Source organism: Bos grunniens, chromosome 16 (assembly GCF_055505025.1).
Source record: "Bos grunniens cultivar Pamir isolate PY7600 chromosome 16, Bosgru_T2T1.0, whole genome shotgun sequence".
In the NCBI taxonomy this organism is placed as follows: Eukaryota; Metazoa; Chordata; class Mammalia; order Artiodactyla; family Bovidae; genus Bos; species Bos grunniens.
Window position 1 is genome coordinate 6,897,991 of NC_141180.1, and position 20,591 is coordinate 6,918,581.

Genomic DNA, 20,591 nt, shown 5'->3' on the forward strand with positions numbered 1-20,591 from the left:
GGAAACCATTTGCTTTCTTATTTCCTTCCTTTCTCCCTGTGTGTGTGCTTGCACATGTGTGTGCATCTGTGTGTGTGAATTTTCTGGTCATATCCTCTGTGTGGTTCTCTACTGAGATGAACTATTTAAAAATAAACTGTGATTTTATTATTAAATTGTAGGCATTCTTGATATACTCGGGAAACAAGTGTTTTATGATCTGAATTGAAAACAATTTATGAGGTGTTTTTTGGTTTTTTTACTTTTTTGTAAGTTTATTATATACACAAATTTTCATTTTCAAGTCAAATTAAGAGTCCTTATTCATAATCACTTTATTATACTGCTTATCTGAGCTTATCCTTTCAGATGTAAAGAGATTTCATATAACTTCATCTTACTCTCAAGAAGATGCCTTTCTTATCACCAGTTTCCAGAAGAGGAAAATGAGGCTCAGGGTGGATACTTAACTGGTCAGATGGTAGAGCTGAAGTTTAAACCCAGGTCCTTCTATCAGAATCCATCCTTCTGGTTGCCTCGCTGGTTGCCCTCTCAGATACCTGTGAGAACCGTGAAAGTTGTGCCCGCCTTTATTTTCTGTCTTTTCATAGCACTAACACAGGGCCAGGCACACAGAGGTTCACGAAATGTGCGGCTGTTTGCCTTTACTTCTCTCTCTCTCTCTCTTTTTTTCTCTTTTAATGTGGCTCTTCTGAGTAGCTAGTGCTGACTTCCTTTCAGCCTCTTATATTGATTTTTAGGAAATCCACAAAGTCCCCAGATAAGAGAGAAAACACAGGAAGACAAACATCAGACACAAAATAGCTAAAGGACATTTGCTTTTAGAATAGTCTAGGGTGGCTTCATTTGGCCAGATAAATGTTTTCACTTTAATAGGAAGCAAAGACTCTAACGGCACACAGACATCCAAGTCCTCAAATAATTACAAGGTCACCTCCACAAAATCATCCACCTTCAATGCCAGAGACCTGGGTTCGATTCCTGGGTCGGGAAGATCCCTGGAGAAGGGGATGGCAACCCACTCCAGTATCCTTGCCTGGAGAATCCCATGGACAGAGGAGCCTGGCAGGCTGCGGTCCACAGGGTCACAGAGAGACACTACTGAGCGACTAACACTATCCACAAAGTCAAAGGCCAAGTGGGGAGCAAGCAACATTTCCCAGCCACAGGGAGGTATGATCTGGGAATCACAGGGAGGTGTGATCTGGGAATCACAGGGAGGTGTGATCTGGGAATCACAGGGCTTCGATCACCGCACACATGCTGCAGGAGGTAGCGACCCTCAGCCAGAAGGCACCCCATCCCTGGTAGCCCCCTCATGGGCAGCAAGCATGTAGGCTCCAGTCTGCACTTCTCAGAGCCATGCCCAACGTGGACATTTCCCACAGACGCCTGTATTTGTCGAACACTTTCTGAGCCTCTGAGAGGCAGCAGCAATTCACCATGGAGAAGGGAATGACAACCCACTCCAGTATTCTTGCCTGGAGAATCCCAGGGACAGAGAAGCCTGGTGGGCTACAGTCCATGGAGTCGCAAAGAGTCGGACACGACTGAAGCGACTTAGCAGCAGCAGCAGCAGTTCACCATGCCCGAAGATCAGCCTGGAAGTAAAGGGCTCCGTGGTTGCAGCTGCCCCCTCCCATCGATTAAGAATGGAAGCACAGAAATCTGATCAGTTAAGGTTCGATGTAACTTTGGCCTGAACAACAAACCTCTTTGCTCAGGCAGCATGGGGGAGAGAAAGGAGACACTGGCTCCTCAAGAATTTCTGTTTGATTTCTTGCTTAAAAAAAAAAAAAGCTGCTAATGTTCTGCATTTAAAAATAAATAAATAAATGGACTTGACTGTTTCTGAAAGTCAACCTCTTGTACAGCCTTGTGATCACTAACCTTTCCTCCTGCAAGCCTCCAGGTAATTCAAGCCAACTCCCCGATTCTCCTGCCCAAGCCCTTTCTTTCTCCTCCCTGCTCCGGAGCGGAGCACAAGTTTCCAGCCTGCTTGGGCTGGTGAAACCCCTGGGAAGCTTTTAATATGAATCTGCAGACCTCAGTGCAAAGCCTTGGAATAAGAATGTGGGGGAGGAAGCTGGTGACTGGGGAGTGACAAAGAGCTGGAAAAGTGAAAGTGAAGGTCACTCAGTCATGTCTGACTCTTTGTCAGACTCTTTGAGACCCTGTGGACTATACAATCCACAGAATTCTCCAGGCCAGAATACTGGAGAGGGTTGCCTTTCCCTTCACCAGGGGAGCTTCCCAACCCAGGGATCGAACCCAGGTCTCCCGCATTGCGGGCAGATTCTTTACCAGCTGAGCCACAAGGGAAGCCCAAGAATACTGGAGTAGGGAGGTGATTTCAGAAACTTGATGATTTGCTTTGGTTTGCCTTGCCTTTTTAGTGATTTTAATACAACAGGTCAAAAACGGCAAGAGTCTGAAAATCACTGCTACAGATGAAACTTGTGTCTTGAGGTGAGTGATTGAATTAGGTGACTTTTAAAGTGGTTTTCTACAGTCGGGATCTGACTGGTGACTGGGGGCATGATAATCAAAGTCCATTACTTGATTGTGATGACGAGTGGGCAAATAGGGTTTGGATTTTGGTTCCATGACTTACTATCCGACCTACACCAAACTACTTCACTTCTCTAATCCTCATCTGGATTAAACATTCATCTAATCTAATCTGTAAAATGGGAGTCATGACTGTACTGACCTTATACCAACATGGTACAATTTACCTGGCATTGTGTACAGAGAAGGCCTTATGCAATAATAATAAACTGATCAGCTCAACACAGGTTAGTTCTTATCAGTAACTTCAAGTTTAATGAAACAATCACTTAAATTCTTAATTTCATTTTTTTTTTTAATGTAAGCAAGTGCTATATCATTGACTTCCATTGACTTCCAGACTCTGCTTTGGAAGCTCAAAGCTCCTTGTTGTGTCCGCCACAAAGGAAAAGAAGGCCATGCCTGGCCAGAGGTGGCCGACAGGCCAGGGAACTCTGAAGTCTCACATTTGCCTGGGTAAACTTAGAGGTTGCTGAAAGGTGTTTTCCCCCTGTCTTCAAGAGCTCTGGAGGCTCCAAAGGCAGAGCTGTAATTCCACAGTCTCTCTTGGAGCGAGGAGTTAACAGAGGGAGGATTTTATATTCTGTCTGCAGCCTCCTGGGCAGCCTCCACCCCGCCCCCCACCACCCCCTTCAGTCTTTGTCTGTTTACTAATAGAGCCCAGAAAGGAACACTGGAAGCAATCTGGTCGTATGATTGTAATTGTTTATGCTTCTTAATATTAACATCATCATCCGGATCATTTCTGTTGTTATTCTTACTTAATGTCTAAAGGGCCCACAGGGCTCTCAAGGTTTACACAATGGAGATGCTAGTTAAAGCTGCGGCAGCGCCCGAGGTCAGGCCCCAGGGCTTACGGAGGCAGCGGTGACAGTCCCTCTCTCACTCACTGCACCACCGGCTTCCACCATCAGCTCCTCCTTCATCTGCCAGCCCCTTTCAGAGACAATTCGAAAGGCATTTCCCCGGGACTTGAGGGAATTGCAAGCTTATTCTCCTGCCACTAGGTGGCAGGCAACACGATGTGCCTTTTCCAAGTAAGATATTAACGGCAGTCATAAAGGATCCCCCTCTGTCTCCAAGCATTTATTCCTTATAATACAATCAGTAAATCTCAAGCTCATTTCTGATTTCAAGCTCAACTTGCTCCATGTCTGAGAGCACCCTGGGTCTGCCTGCTGTAATGTTCTGCCCTTCAGGGATTCCTAATCACCCCTCTGATGAGAGCAAGCCTGCGTATCTGTAGTGTTATACAGTTTACCAAGCCCTGTAGGGTTGGCAAGGCTCTTTTGCATGCAGGATCTTATTTGAAATCTTATTATGGGGCCCGGCCACAATGCAACTTCATTATATTGATCAACAATGCCCACACAGTGTCCTGCAGATCTACTTGCATCCTCTTTATATGAAAACAGTTGCTACCTCAGCTCTGGGGATGCATGGCCGGATTTGAAGGCGTTTGACAAGGAATAGGCATCATTTTGGCTCATTCTCTCTGGAACTTGAAGTGCTCTGCCCTGGGGTGGGGTGTGGGGGCGCAGCTGAAAGGCCAAGTATTCTGGGCTTGGCACCCTGGGTTGGCGTTTCCCAGCTTGGCTGGGTAAAGTCATATTATGGGGGATGGTCAGTTTTCTCCACACAAAAAGGAACCAGCCACAGATTGTCATTTACATACAACCAGCCTGAGTTAAGTCACTCCTGTACTTCCAGAATAAATTAGTTCATTCAGGAGAAAAAAGTTCTAGCCTGCACACACGTGTGCGTGTGTGCGTGTGTGTGTGTGTGTGTGTGTGTATTAAGGGGGATCATTTGAGGGGGGGATTGAGGGTGGGTAAAACAACTGAAATCCACTTGTCTGAAATTATATAACTGCAAAGATCTGATTCCTTTTATCAATGCTTGAAGGTTCCCCCTGCCCCTCGTCTAAAGTTCAGAGTCACACTGACTCCACACAGGCAGGTAGTAATATACTGGAGGTCTCATTGTTTTCTGCTGTGAAGTACAAATGACACACATTTGTTTCATAAAATCAGCATAAAAGCCAAAAACATATTGGCTTAGGGAGTGAGTTGGTCCATCAGTGTAATATTCCTATTAGTATAGCTATTCAGCTGTGGGGGGAAAAAAATCACTGCATTCCAATAATTAAATACAGCAGGTGAGTATTATGGTTTTTGCATTAGAAACTCTGCTATTTACATATTGCATATATTTTCTTATGGGTCTGGAGGGAAATGAATTTTGCATAAATAGAAAAAATTTCTAGTTGCAGGTACAGGATATAGAAAACCAGGGCTGCTGCCCAAGAATGATGTATAATCAAGGCTCTTCCTCCCAAAGCAGCCAACGAGCTGACCCTGCTGAATCTCCCCGGGTCACCTACTGTCCTGGGCCTCCCAGCACTGGCCTCCAGCTTCTTTTCAATGTGGATTTTCCACTTCTGAATGCAAGTTGCATAGCAGGAGCAGATTCTGTAATGGAATTGGCAGAATGGACAGCACAGAATCTCACCAGTTTCATTTCATCTCTGCCCCAAGCAGACTCTATAAAGCAATAAAGACTGAATGTCTAAGGACTTAAAAGAAATGTGCTATGTTATCATCATCAATTTATGAAACTCCCACAAGGAAGCAGACGTGATACAAAACATACAAATTGTACAGCCACTGCCTCCGGAAGTTTCGATGGCAAAGAACAAAATGTTGAAATTGGATATTACTTTCTCTCTCACCTCCTCTCTCCCTCTTCTCCCTTTTTTTCTTTTCCTTTTCTCTTTCTCTTCTGAGTTGGAGGATTCCCTCTGGCGATTCAAGTTTGGAGAAGGCACTGAGTAGAATAGCTTGGAAGATACTGAGAGGTGAGCCATTTGTGAACACTGTGGGGCAGACTTCCTGGCGGTCCAGTGATTGGGATCCACGCTTCCAATGCAGTGGGAGTAGGTTCGATCCCTGGTTGGGGTATTAACATCCCACATGCTGCACTGAGGCAAAAAAAAAAAAAAGACAAAAAAAACAACACCACTGGGTGGGGGCCAGGGCCAAAAAGAGAAAGTCACAAGTGGGGGGGGTGTGTGTGTGTGGTGTGGAAGAATGGAGTGAGAATTAAATGGGCTTGAGAAAAAAAGGGAAAGAGACAGAGATGTTCACTGTGCTCCTGTGTTCACCTGATGTGCGTTATACACCAGCCTTTCTCAATCCCGTGCTTTGGAAATCACTGGCTGGAAGGAGCTTTTCAGGACCCACGTTGCTGCTTGTGGACGAGACTGCCCACCCAAACCGTAGTCACTGTAAGAACACTCCTCTGTGTTTACGTGTTAGGCATTGTGGAAACGGACATGATAGGGATGTCCCTGCTCTCGCCCTTCGGGAGGTCATAGTCCTGAGCATGCGTGTGTGCGTGTGTGCTCAGTCGTGTGCTCAGTCATGTCCAACTCTTTGCAACCCTATGGACTACAGCCCGCCACGCTCCCCTGCCCTTGGGATTCCGCAGGCAAGAATACTGGCGTGGGTTCCCATTCCCTGCTCCAGGGGATCTTCCCGACCCAGGGGTCGAACCCGCGTCTCTTACGACTCCCACATCGGGTTCTTTACCACTAGCGCCCCCTGGTATAGGAGACAATTCTGTAATCCTGGGACCGGAGACCACATGCTAGGAAAGTTTCGCCAAGTGCTATGGGAACAAACAAACTCCCCTGGCTGTTCAGAGGAGACGGGACACCTTCCGCGAGGCTGAAGGAGATCCTGGAACGCTGCAGAGTCCTGGGCAGAGAGAAGGATGAGGAGCGGAAGGCCGCGCAGTCTGTTTGCAGTGCCAGTTGGGTCTGATGGAGAGCATCGGAAGCTGAAGTGAAGTTGGCTTGGGTCTTCAAATATGATGCAATCGGCCAAGCCCTTCTGATAGTTAGTGACCATAACCTGACTAGAACTGGGGTGTGGGGTGGAGGAGGGCCTTTTTGCTTTGTTTTAAGGGAAATAATTATTTTAGAAGTGCTGAGGTGTCTCAGGGAGCCCAAGCACTATGATCCGTGAGGCCTCAGGAGCAACTGGAAGCAGAGACTTGATATTGTCAGTAATCGGCTTAGCTCCCCATCTCACATTTCTGCCCCCTCTCTCTGTTTCTTCTATGTCTATCTCCCTCTCTTTCTTTGTGTGATGTGCGCACACGTTGTGTACAGGTCTCCCTCTCTTTCTCTGTGTGTGAGATGTACACATGTTGTGTACAGGTATTCTCCTCTGCTTTTCTTAGCCATCAGAAAATATGGTGCCAAGAACACCCTGACTTTCCATCTTACTATCTGGGAACCTGATAAGACACTGACTTCTTTTTCTCAATTTCAGTGTCAGAATTCCCACAGAAGGACTGGAACTGGCCCAGGTTATACCAGATGTCCAGGCTTCCCAGGTGGCCTAGTGGTAAAGAATCTGCCCACTAATGCAGGAGATGCAGGAGACACGGGTTCAATCTCTGGGTCAAGAAGATCCCCTGGAGGAGGAAATGGCACCCCACTTGAGTATTCTTGCCTGGAGAATCCCATGGACAGAGAAGTCTGGAGGGCTACAGTCAGTCCATGTGGTCACAAAGAATCGGACACGACTGAGCAACTGAGCACACTCGCTGAGCACACCAGGTGTCCACAGCGGAGCACTCTGCTAAGGATGGGGGCATTGCGGTGTTTGCACCAGCTTGGGTGGAACACCCATGCATAAGGCAATGTAATGTAACTAGGGCATACGGGAAGAGGTTAACGGTGCTGCCTCTCCTGGAGCCTGTGGATGGAGGAAGGGGTACATCCTGGGGGCAAAGCCGTCCTGAGTGGTCAGTTCTGTAGGTCCCCACTTCATCATGGACTCAGCTCTCAAATGACAGGGACATGTGACCAGCCACAGGAGGGATGACATTGTCTGACCTCATCTGCTCCCAAGAGATAGGTAACAGCTCAGTTTGGAATTCATTACAACTTTATTACTGGGAAGTCCTTCTTTACATCTCACCAGCTGTTGACCGAATTTTCTTTTGAGAACATGAAATACTCACCTCCTGACCATAGACTTAAAGACAGCTCCTAAGTGAGCCTATAATTTGTCTTCTATAATCAGGTGACTGTTGGTAGCAAGCATCCTGCTTAGTGATAGGGTTTTAGCTGAGAAGGAGATCCAGCCTGAGCTGACAAGGAGTGTGAAGTCTGGTCTCTGGGATGACAATAAGGAAAAATCAACACAGTCCCCCTGCCCCCTGAGCCAGTTAGCATGAGGGCATCCGGGTACGTCTCTCTGTCCCCTTCTGGAGACCCCACTTTGTGGGAAGAACTCATACACATCCCATTCCCATTTCTACCCCACCCTCCAGCAGCTGACGTGTAGGTCCAGGGATTGAACCACACGTGGCCAGCCTGGACGAGGACTCTCTCTGCTCACTGCTGCTCAGGTCGATGCCCAGGGAAGCCCTCTTTAGCTCCAAGCTTCCTGGTCCTGGAAGCGGGAGCAGAGGACACAGAGTCCAGCAGGCTCCATGCAAGTCCCTCTGCCCAGCAAGAGACTGAGTCTGCATTGCCCTTGACTGATCCTCAGGACTTCCTGAAAGGGTGCGCAGCCTGAAAATCAGGACACCATGGGCCCCAGTCACGGCAAGGGAAAGAGGCAGACAGACACTCCTGGTGATCAGAGGACCAGGCTTAGAAGGTCCTAAGCCAAATCTTAGGACCATCAGAAGTTTGGCTCCATCAGAAGCCAAACCAGCAGAGCTATGCAGCAGCGGCAACCATTGAAAACCAGGACCAAGAAAGAAAAGTCCTGAGCATCTGGAGGGACCAGGGCGCATGTGGGCTCCCCAAGCTTGAGGATTTGATGCCCTACTGTGACCCAGTGACTCTGCCACCCCTGGCAGTGACACAGGTCCAGAGACTCAATTCCTAGCACCTAACCTCAACCTAACCCTAAACTCTCAAGAGGATTGAAAACAAAATCTTTATTTCTGGAGGGATGAGGAATGGAGGTGGAAGTTGGTATCATTTTTTTCCTCTCTCCTTGGATTCTGAAACCCTCCCTTGGTGGTTCAGATGGTAATGAATCTGCCTGCAGTGCAGGAGACCCGGGTTCAATTCCTGGATTGGAAAGATCCCCTGGAGAAGGGAATGGTAACCCACTCCAGTATTCTTGCCTGGATAATTCCATGGATACAGGTGCCTGAAGTGCTACAGTCCCTGGGGTCACAAAGAGTCGGACAACTAGGTTTTCAGTTCAGTTCAGTTGCTCAGTTGTGTCCAACTCTTTGTGACCCCATGGACTGAAGCAGGCCAGGCCTCCCTGTCCATCACCAACTCCCAGAGTTTACTCAAATTCATGTCCATTGAGTCAGTGATGCCATCCAACCATCTCATCCTCTGTCATCCCCTTCTCCTCCCGCCTTCAATCTTTCCCTGCATCAGGGTCTTTTCCAGTGAGTCAGTTTTGGCACCAGGTGGCCAAAGTATTGGAGCTTCAGCTTCAGCATCAGTCTTTCCAACGAATACTCAGGACTGATTTCCTTTAGGATGGACTGGTTGGATCTCCTTGCAGTCAAGAGACTCTCAAGAGTCTTCTCCAACACCACAGTTCAAAAGCATCAATTCTTTAGCGCTTAGCTTTCTTTCCTGTCCAACTCTCACATCCATACATGACCATTGGAAAACGCATAGCTTTGACTAGACAGACCTTTGTTGGCAAAGAAATGTCTCTGTTTTTTAATATGCTGTCTAGGTTGGTCATAACTTTTCTTCCAAGGAGCAAGCGTCTTTTAATTCATGGCTGCAGTCACCATCTGCAGTGATTTTGGAGCCCCCCAAAATAAAGTCTGACACTGTTTCCATTCTTTCCCCATCGATTTGCCAGGAAGTGATGGGACCGGATGCCACGATCTTAGTTTTCTGAATGTTGAGTTTTAAGCCAGCTTTTTCATTGTCCTGCTTCACTTTCATCAAGAGGCTCTTTGGTTCCTCTTCGCTTTCTGCCATAGGGGTGGCGTCGTCTGCGTACTTGAGGCTACTTCAGCCGGGACGATTCCCAGGACCGCGGCCCGACTGGGTTGGGGGCCGCGCCTGGGCCTCGCTCACAGTGAGCTCGGCGCGCCCTCTGGCGGCCGCCGCGCTCACCGCAGCCCCGGGAAGCCGCTGGCCACTACATACAAATGGACTCCGCGTAGTTAAGCTGTCAGGCCTAATGTATTTATTTGACTCTGCTGTTAAAATGATTTCTCTACAGCACCGCGGTTATTTACGACTATTGTCAGTACAAGGCGATGAGAAGGCAGCCGCAAAACAAAACAGCAACAGCTGAAGGAAAGGTTCTGTCTGGGAGGGCGAGGGGGCTTGGTCTCAGCCTTCCTGCGGCTGCAGCGGCTGTGTGTTTCCTTAATCTGCGGTGGGGGCTTTGGGGGGCTCATTCACTCACCATGCAGGACACACTGCCCACAGCCCGCAGCAGCCCCCCGTGAGCGCTGGCGGAGGGGCTCTGACCCATCAAGGGCGGCCCCCCAGTCGGCCGCAGGAGACGCGGTCGTAGAGGCCGGCTGAATGGGGGCCAGACCGTCCCAGATTTTCTAAGCTCCTTGTTCAGACGAGGTGAGTTTTTCAAGGGCTGCCGCGGGGACCTGGATTCCTTGGCGTTTAGCATTTCCCACTGTCCAGGACCGTGTTTCCCCAAATGCGGTCCCCGAATCAGGCGCGTCCATGTCACCTGGAAACTTGTGAGAGATGCCAGGACTCAGGTCCCACCCTTGATCTGTAGAATGGAAATTGTGGAGGAGGAGGCAGCCCTCTGTGCGACCATGGCCCCCGGGTGGCTCTGATGGTATTCAAGGCTGCCCGCCGCAGTCTTGGACACCTACCCCCGAGGTAACCCTTGCAGTGCGTTCACAGAGGCACATGGCCAGTGCGCCCCACCCCAGGGCCTCCTCCTCGCCCCTCTTTTAAAGGTTCCCAGCAGCCAGTTGGGTACTTTCCTGGTGGCTCAGACGGTAAAGCGTCTTCCTACAGTGCGGGAGACCTGGGTTCAATCCCTGGGTCGGGAAGATCCTCTGGAGAAGGGCATGACAACCCACTCCAGTGTTCTTGCCTGGAAAATCCCATGGAGCCTGGTGGGCTACAGTCCATGGTGTCACAAAGAGTTGGACATGACTGAGTGACTTCACTCACTCACTCACTCACAGCCAGTTGGGCCCCCTCCTCTCCTGGAGCTGATTTGGAAAAAAATCTGCTCTGACCTGCACTAACCAACCCTACAATGCGTGTGATCTTAGAACGGCAGGGGAGGGTCCTGGAGTCAGTCTGCGCTCAGATTCAGCTTTGTGATCTTAAAGAAATGAGTTATGTATGATAAAATGAACATAATAATAATATTCTTACTGGGTTATTCTAAGGTTTGAATGAGTTAAGACAGTAAAATTCTTAGAAGAGTAGCTGGCCCATAGAAAGTGTTCATAAATGCTAACTATTAATAAATATGTTTAATATCAGCCTTCAGGTCCATCCATCTAAGCCTCAGACATCATTCAGAGCTAGCTGTAGTTCACAGATAGATCACTTGTTGTCAAAAGACCTGTGTTTATATATGGCCTTTGCTGTTTATAAGCTGCAGCACTTGGAGCAAACCACTTAGGTTCTGTGTGCCTCAAATTTCTCATCTAAAAATCAATACCTACCTCAAGTTTTCATATAAATTATCCTATTTACTTCTCGCACAAGCCTTTGCTCTAGAAAGAAGAAATCTGTTACCATGCCAATTGTACAAATGAAACTGACCAGGACTCAGAACGGTCAAGCCACGTGCCCAAGGTCACACAGGAAGTAGAAGATGGAATCAAGACAGGAATCCATTTCCTCTGACTCTGAATTTTTATGAGGTAATGCACGTGAGAGTACTATACGCATAAAAGTTATTATTATTGTTTTGGGGAAGAGCAATCAGAAGGAAAGCATCCCATTTTCTGAATATGAATTCAGGAAATTAAAATAACAAACCATAAAGTCCTTCTGGGAAAAAAAATCAATAATACCAAGAAGAAATAAAACTGAAAACTAAAAAAAAAAAAAAAAACAGCACAACATTCTGAGATCAAGATTGAGAGTAAACAGCAGACGTAAATGGAGAAGCGACACCAACATATTTCCCTTCTTGGGGAGATATGTCTGTGTTCATGAAAGGAGAGGGACTGACAGCGGGAGCTGAAGGTCTATTTATCCGGGGGACAGGCGGCCGTCTGTTTAGCATTTTTATGGCACGTGTCCCAGCAGCGTCTGGAATGTGGGAGAATGGGTCATTGCTGGGTGGCAGAGGGGCAGCAAGGGTGCTGACGATGCCGGAGCAGAAGGGGTGCTGAGGACCCCAGGAGGGTCTTAGCCCCACCCCTCCTCGGGAGTCCTCAGACCCCCCTGCCGCTGTGCTCTTAGCAGCGGACTCACACAGCTGGAGCCCTGGAGGAGACAGCCCTCCAAACTCTCCTGCCGGGAGGAAAGAGCCCGCCCTGGGTGGTGATGGAAAGAGAGCTGGGCAGCCCACTCTCAGGTGGACCACCTTACACACTCCTCCTCTCCATCCCTCTCATCCATCCGGGTCGCTCCTGCCCTGGACCTCCCACCAACTCCTTCTTATCCCCCATGCTTTATCAGTTCCTCAGCCTGGTTTCCAGCCCTTCTCCTCCTCTCCAGTTTTGTTTCCCTGGGTTATCAACCGCAGTCTCCACTTCAGGTGTGCTGGGAGCAGGCAGTAAGCCCAGGAGACGTTGAGCCCTGGCCTCGGATGCTAGCTCTGTTCCAGCTCTGAACTTGCAAAGAGTGTCCAACTCTGCAACCCCGTGGACTGTAGCCCACCAGGCCCCTCTGTCCATGGGATTTTCCAGGCAAGAATACTGGAGTGGGCTGCCATTTCCCCCTCCAGGGGATCTTCCCGACCCAGGGATCGAACCTGGGTCTCCTGTATTGGCAGGTGGATTCTTTACTGTCTGAGCCACCAGAAAGCAAGTCTCTTAACTTTCCCACACCTGGGTTCCATCTCCAGCAGAACAGTGCAGGGCTCCTTTGAAGACAGAAATTTGTGAAATAACACCTCTGATAGATACATCTCAATGTTTTTAACTTTTCCAGAAATTAAAGGAATCTGTCTGTCTGGACCAAACACCAGGAATATTTTTTAATAGAAAGAATGCAAAGAAAGAAAGAGTGAAGAATCCGCTCTTGTCATCAGGGGCAAGAATTTCCATCCCAACCAGTAAAGTAATTGTCCTGACAAATGATTTTCAGAGATTTCTTGATGTCACGTTATAGCAAGAATTCAGCCCAGGAGTCCCAGCCCATGGAATTTTCCCCTAGCATGGAGGAAGCAACCCATTGACCTAAGACAGCTAAGCCATGAGACTCCCTGCTTTCTGGAAGAAGGAGGTTATTTCCTAGAGGATCCGGGAAGGCATAAGAGAAAGAAAGTAGAGGGAGAAGGACAGATACAGGGGAGGGAAGCAGGCCTGGGGTGCATTTGCCATCACTGTCTTGCCCCATTATCTGCAGAGGGTTCTGGCCCTGGGAGATGAATCACAGGCTGTCCCTTGGTTGGTGTTCAGTCGCTAAATCGTGTCTGACTCTTTTGCGACCCCGTGGACTGTAGCTCGCCAGGCTCCTCTATCCATACAGCCATATGCAGCCTGCATATAAATGCACTTAGTAATGCAATGGGGTGGGGGCCACAAACACCCCCTGCAGCTTGGCTTTTCCAAGACTCGTTGAGTTGCAGTGATACAGGAGGCAAGCAGAAGCTCCCATAACGCCCCGTCCTCAGTCTCACCAATGAGGCAGAGAAGACAGCTGAGCTGACACCCAGTGGGAGCCATAAGGCTCCCTGTGACAAGCAGGGAGGGGAGCCCGAAGCAGAGACTGGCTGATGGGGAGATGTAGCTGAGAGAGAGACCAAGCTCTACTGTGCTAACCAGAGCAGGAGTGGGGGTCGGGGTGGGGTGGGGGTCAGGTAGGAAGGGCTACTAGCCGTGATCAAACCCAGGCAATGACCTCATCACCAGAGCCCAGCTGAGCACCCAGCAACCAGAGGACTCCAGGACCACACAAGTGCTTCTGTGCTCTGCCCCCCAAATGCCAAGCAAACCTCTCCTCCTCACCCTCCAGGCACAGTCTCAGAAAAGAGCAGCTGAGAATAATGGACAACAAGGAATTGTCCCCCTACTCCCCAGTTCTGAGCATTACCTTCAGGAAGTATTTCAATTAACAAAACAAAGTGAGTTTAACCATGGTAGATGAAATAGCAATCTCTTTGTCACCGCTCAGGGGACAGGGGCTTGTAAGGATACAGACCACATTTTCTGAGTAGATGAGTCACAGCTGGGAGATCAGGATTCATCAGACCACTCTAACTTTTCCCCCTAGAGGCTGACTTCTCTGCTTTCGTGGTTTTACGGCACCCGGAGAGCCTTCGTCTCATCCCTCTAAATCCCAGCCATCATCAGTGTCCCAATCACAGCTCTCCTTCTCCAGGAGATGTCTCTGAGTCCTCCATCCTTCCTGCTGCTAAGTCACTTCAGTTGTGTCCGACTTTGTGCGACCCCATAGACGGCAGCCCACCAGGCTCCCCCATCCCTGGGATTCTCCAGGCAAGAACACCGGAGTGGGTTGCCATTTCCTTCTCCAATGCATGAAAGTGAAAAGTGACAGGGAAGTCCTCAGTCGTGTCCGACCCTCAGCAGCCCCATGGACTATAGCCCACCAGGCTCCTCTGTCCGTGGGATTTTCTAGGCAAGAGTACTGGAGTGGGTTGCCATTGCCTTCTCCCCATCCCTCCTAGGGTGCCCCTTTAATTTTTCCTTCTTTTACCTGCGTATCCATGTGCAGAGCCCAGACCAAATTCTCCTATAAATCAGGCCCTCAAGGTACCCATATGGCTAAGGCACACGGGAGAAGTGTGCTTCAAGGAGAAGTATGCCCAAAGTCTCACAGCGTTTAGATAATGAGAGTTTAGGTTAATGCAGTGGTTGAAGCTGTGTGCAAGATTGATCTTTAATAAAGTACTGGTTGAATGAATGAAGGACAGACAGCCTGATCTTGGATTCTTGTCCATCTTCTTTCCCCATTTGTTCTCCCCAGCACGCATGCTCAGGGTTTCAGAAGCTCACGCTTCCAGCGGGCAGGGGATACTAAGCCTGTAAATCGCTCCTCAGGTTCCAGGGGGCATCACCGAGTGCACCCCTGCAAGGACACCTTTCAGCCGCCCAGGGTCACCCCGGTTGGGGAGGCTGCTGGACGGGGCACGACCACAGCATAAAATAACAGGTTCTATGGCTCACAACTTCTGTAGTTCGTCTAAATATGTATATATTTTTTGGTTGCTACTAAGCTCAGGATAATGATAAAAAGACTCATTTCACATGACTCTTCCCTGATCTTTTTAAAATAAGTCCATCAGTCCATCACTAAGACCCATTGGTTCTTTGGGGGGGAAAAATTCTCCAGGTTTCTCCTCTTCCCCTTTATCCTGTAGTCATCACACGGGTCCATCTGTCCACCCTCAGAAGCATCCATCAGGGTCCCCCTGCCTCCTGTTAAGATAAGACTCCCCCAGCCCAACACACGATTCTCCCCTTCAGCTCACTGGATATGCTTAATCACTTTTATCCCAGTGGGCAGAATGGCACTCACCCTGCGTAAGCACATCATAAATGGTTATTGAATAATGGCCTGAATATTCACTGGAAAGACTAGTGCTGAAACGGAAACTCCAATGCTTTGGCCACCTGATGCGAAGAGCTCATTTGAGGCCAACAGGGTCATTTGAAAAGACTGTGATGCAGAGAGAGATTGAAGGCAGGAGGAGAAGGGGACGACAGAGGATGAGGTGGCTGGATGGCATCACCAACTCGATGGACATGAGTTTGCTCCAGCTCTGGGAGTCGGTGATGGACAGGGAGGCCTGGTGTGCTGCAGTCCATGGGGTCACAAAAAGTCGGACACGACTGAGTGACCGAACTGAACTGAATTTGCCACATTTTACCTAACATGTCAGGTGTGAATTAGTCCGCTGGAATTCAAACCCCTCTGAACCCATGTCCATCACCCCCATCCCATCCCCAGCCTCCTCTCTTCCTGCTCTGGAGCCAAACCCTAATCCAGGGCTCCAGTTCTCTCATTGCTGTCCCTCAGAGGCAGGGGTTCTTTTGAACTCAGGTGGGGGACCGCTTCATCCTGGCATCCTCCCCGTTTGCCCCCAGGCTCCCTTTCTTCCACCCTCTTAATTCTGCGTGCATGTGTGCTAAGTCGCTTCAGTTCTGTCCAACTCTTTGCAACCCCGTGGACAGCAGCCCACCAGGCTCCTCTGTCCATGGGATTCTCCAGGCAAGAATACTGGAGTGGGTTGCCATGCCCTTCTCCAAAGGATCTTCCCAAACCAGGGATCAAACCAGGGTCTCCTGCATTACAGGCAGATTCTTTATCATCTGAGCCACCAGGGAACCAGAAGAGGCACCAATTCATGTGCTACTCAATTTTGTTATCTTGATGACTGTGAAGGTTTCCTGAAGCCAGGGACTAGTTTGGGCTTTTTATAAATCCTCTTTAAAAATCCCTAATGCCTGTTTCACCCTCATCACAAGTTACAAAACAGCTGCGCTTACACCCACCCCCACAGCCAGCACAGCTCCATACACACAGCAAGCGCTCAATAGTTACTGATGCCTGGGTGGCTTCTCTCTTGCTGTCTCCTGTGGTCAGTTCCCAGTGAATTTTCCAAAGTTCTTGCTAACTCCTCTATGTGCCAGACTCGGGGTATTTAGTGAATATGGACAGGCAGAGGGCTAAGTTCAATCACCTTTTTAGAAAGAATCTTCTCCATCCACTCTAATCAAATTACCTTTAAATTTCTAGCAAGAAGACCCGAGGAAGGACCAGGAAAGGAGAGGAGAGCATTCTGGGGAACTCTGGCCCTCCAGCTGAAGCCCAAGGGCAAATGTCCTTTGCAGCTTGGGATGCTCGTTTTCTGCCATCGTAATACCAATGTGCTTGGGAGGCAGTGATGTTTGCCAGGAAAGTCTGTCCCTCTGAGAAACACTGGGCCAGCCTGTGGTGTGGAGGAGGGGCCCGGATAGGAAAGAAACTGACTCCATCTGGGCCCCCATTATTAAGCTTGGGAAGCAAAATTTACCCAGGTGAAAATGACCCAAGACCCTTCCTAACATAAAGCTTAAACTCTATTTAAAGTGTTGGTATTCGGATTTTTTTTCACAATTCCAGAGAGTTAAAGTTAGTGTAAAAGTTGTATTGTGAACGTAGGGGAGTGAATGTGAGCAAGGATTTATAAAATTCAGTGGGGTCCGTCTGGAATGGACCCCGGCTCTCTGCTTCACCCATCTCTCTCCCCACTCGGCAGCACCTTTGCAGGAATCTTTCTATTCTCTGAGCTTCAGACTCCTCCTTGTCAAAAGGAAACATAGGATGAGTTTCAAGAAAGTGCCTCCCAGGTCTGACCATGAATCTACGACTCCTTGACCTCCGAACAACCACAGTTTTATTCTCTGGGCAAGCTTTCCAGTCACACGCGGGGCAAATGCTTCATCACACATCTGCCCGCTGGGGGATGATTTTCGTTTACAGAGAACGTGTTTCATACCTCCAGGAAAGGAAGCCGTAATGGTGGGAACTCAGGCATCAGCCAGGCAGACTGAAGAGGAATCTTTGGAGGCAGGGAGTCCTCCTAAGGGTCTGAAACCTCTGGTCACCTTCCACCCTGCCCAGTAGGAGGGCTGTCCCTTGACTCGAGGAACAGGACAATTCCTAGAGCTCAGCTCTGCACCTCACTGGATGCTCTTAGTCCCTCACGTGTGTAAGTTCATGGGTTACCGCCTGCAAAGCTGGGCAGGTCATACAGGGTCCGCATCTGGGGGTAGATCTTGCTATGAAAAAGCACGGTTGTAACACAGACATAGGAGTAATGATCATAATAGCCGTGGTGGGATCTTTCCTGGTGGGCCAACGGCAAAGACTCCACGCTTCCAATGCCTGGAGCCCAAGTTCAATCCCTGGTCAGGAAACTAGATCCCACAAGCCGCAAGGAAGATCAAAGATCCTGCATGCTGCAACTAAGACCTGGCACAGCCAAATAAAATAAAATTTTAAAAAGTACCTATTGCGTCTGCAGGCAGAGCAACCAGGTTCTCATGTGTCAGACTGCAAGCAAATGTTGCCAACTTAATTGCTGTACATCCAGTAGAGAGAGGGATCCTTGGTCTCCATTTATAGATGAGGAAACCGGGGCTCAGAAAGGGTAAGGAACTTTTCCAAGGTCACATTAGCAGTCGGGGGGCACCAGGATTGTTATTTGTCTGTTGCCTGCAAATCCTGGGTCCCCCCTGGAGCTCTCTGGCCAGCAGCTCCTCAGGCAGGGGAGGACCTTGCAGAGGGAGGAGGGGGAGAAGGCTAGAAGTCCGAGGCTGTGGCCTGCGTGTGCAACCTACGCGTGTAAACTGCAGCTTCTCTGTCCTCGCGCATGGTCCTCTCCTCTGAGCAGGAGGGCTCGGGGTCCCTGGACAGGCTCTTTCCAGCCAGGGAGTGCAGGCTAAGATGATTTTTTTTTTGTTAACACGCCTGTATATTTTTGGAAATGTTCTGGTGTGTAAGTGAATAAAAGGCTGGGTCAGACAGCGCCCCGGGCTGTGGGGTGGGGAGGAGACCCGGATCGCCAAAGAAAGCCGGAGCAGCAGCTTCAAAAAGTGGATTGATATATCTCCCCCCTGATTTTGATCTTAAGAATGTCTGGAGCCCAGACAGCCCCCGGCAGCTTGGGCCGACGGGGGCTCTAACCCGCAGGACCTCACAGCAAAGGCTTCTAGTTAACAGATCGCTTTTGTGTGATGGGAAGCCAGGGAGAGCGTGAGAGACAGAAAACACCAGGGCTGCGGGAGACTGCGGGTGGCAGTGGCCAGGCTTCAGAGTCGTCAGCGGAGAGACACCGAGGGGCAGCGAGCGTCTGTGCGGCGCGGAGAAGCTCGCTCCTCCGGTCGGTCCCGCACGGACAGAGGCCAGGGTGGCGCCCGGCCGGGTTTCTTCTGAGAAGGCAGAGGACGGAGCCATGCGGGTCCCGATCTTTCAGCCCCTCCATCCTTGACCAGTGACAGGAGGGCCCTGGTGGGCTCCCAAAGGAGCCTGCTTCTCCAGGGCGGTTCTCACCCCCTGTTTCACACTTGCCCTGTTTGAGCAGTTTTTCATGAGTGCAGACAACAGAAGCAGACATCACGGTTCTCCAGCCATCCTTTGATCAGGCCATTCATCTGAGCGGCGGTCAGAGGACACAGGTTAAGCTGAGTGATGCTGGGGGCACTCCCCCGCCCAGAAGAGTGCTCAGCCCCAGTCTCTTGGGGGGAGTGGGGAGTGGCAGGTGGGGGTGGGGGGCCCTGGGGGTGGGGGGTTGAGAGGTGGAGCTGCAGCAGCCCCACCTGCGTGGGACTTCCAGGGTTCTGGGCTCTGAGGTCCCTCTCTTCCCAAATCTTACCTTCCTCTGCCTCTCCCACCCCTACACACACACACACACACCCCAAAATCACATACACAACATATAAATACACAGGGCCAAACATTTGTTCAACAGGCCTGAAATTCAGCTCCAAACTCTCTTATTCAAATATCTTCATAAAAGATGAACATTAAAAAAAAAAAAAAAGATACGTTAAGAAAGGGACTTGAAGGAAACTATCACTAAAATATTAAGAATGGTTGTCTCTGGATGAAAGAAAAAAATGATTTTTCTTCTATTAATTTTGTTGTCATAAAATATTCATCATGAGAATTTTTTTCAATCAATGGAGAATACTTAGATTTTTTTTTTTTAATGCAGCACATCTAACAAGGGTAATATGTGAAGAGCTTACCAAGTGTCTTGTATTTGAGAACTGTTTGAGGGAAAGGTCATATAAAATGATAAAGGTCTTATGCTTATAGGGCAGTAGAAATGTCCAGAAAGCTTAGAAGGTGCTGGAAAAGGTTCTAGAAGGACCACAAGGATAAATCTGTCTTTTTAAAATAAATATCCTGGGGCCGATCCCTGTGCTCTAATTTCCTGATCTGTAAAGTGAAAGCATCACATTGCAAGATGGGGAAGATCCTCTCCAGTTTGTGATGTGCTGTAACTGTATTTCATCAGCCTGTCACATCCCAGGAGTTCCCGCCTCCTCTCACCCCCCTCTTCTCATCTCCCTTCTACTTGGAGCTTGAAGGGCAGAGCTAAGTTCTTTAGATCCAAATCACAGCTCTCCTAGAACCATGGGCATCACAAGGAGAGAAGGGTTAATTTTTAATGATAATGTGGATCTAGATGAAGTATCCAGAACTCACGCAGGCTGCCTGCCTGCCCCTCTCTGATAAGGAGCTGAAACAGGAGCAACACCTGTATTTCCCTCCCTTCTATCATTCAGACACCTACACTAGACGGTCTCTTGCCAAAGGTTCATAATCTTTTTCAGATCTTAGAACCTAAAGAGCTAAAAACACATTGATGAAAGCCTAGGTTTTAATATTGTTCAAAACAAGGCTTCCACCCTGTTTTTTTCTGAATTGTGTGATTCAAACCATGTTATTCAACCTCCTTGACCCTCCGTTTTCTATTACTGAAAAATATAGATCCTGATGACCTCAATGAAAATGTTGAACATATACTAAGAAGGCTAAAAAGGGTACTATTTTCTCTTTTTTTGCACATGAAAGTTATGAGATAGTCCCTCTTCCTAGTGACTTAATTCCCTCTTGGTTCCATAAAACCCCATTTCCTCTTGTCCTGACTTTGGGAGATGCTGAAACAGTGTGCAGTCTCCCAGGCAAAATCCTCTTATTTTTCCCAGGTTCGAGTCCCATGCATCAACATTAACACTCAGAACTGAGGTTCCTGCAGCCCCAAGAAACATCACCCTAGAGTTCTTGATCCTACTACTTCGTTACTTGTCTCTGTAAACTATCTCACACACACACACACACACCCCAGCCCTTGATCAAATCCGCTGCTCCGGTGCAAGGT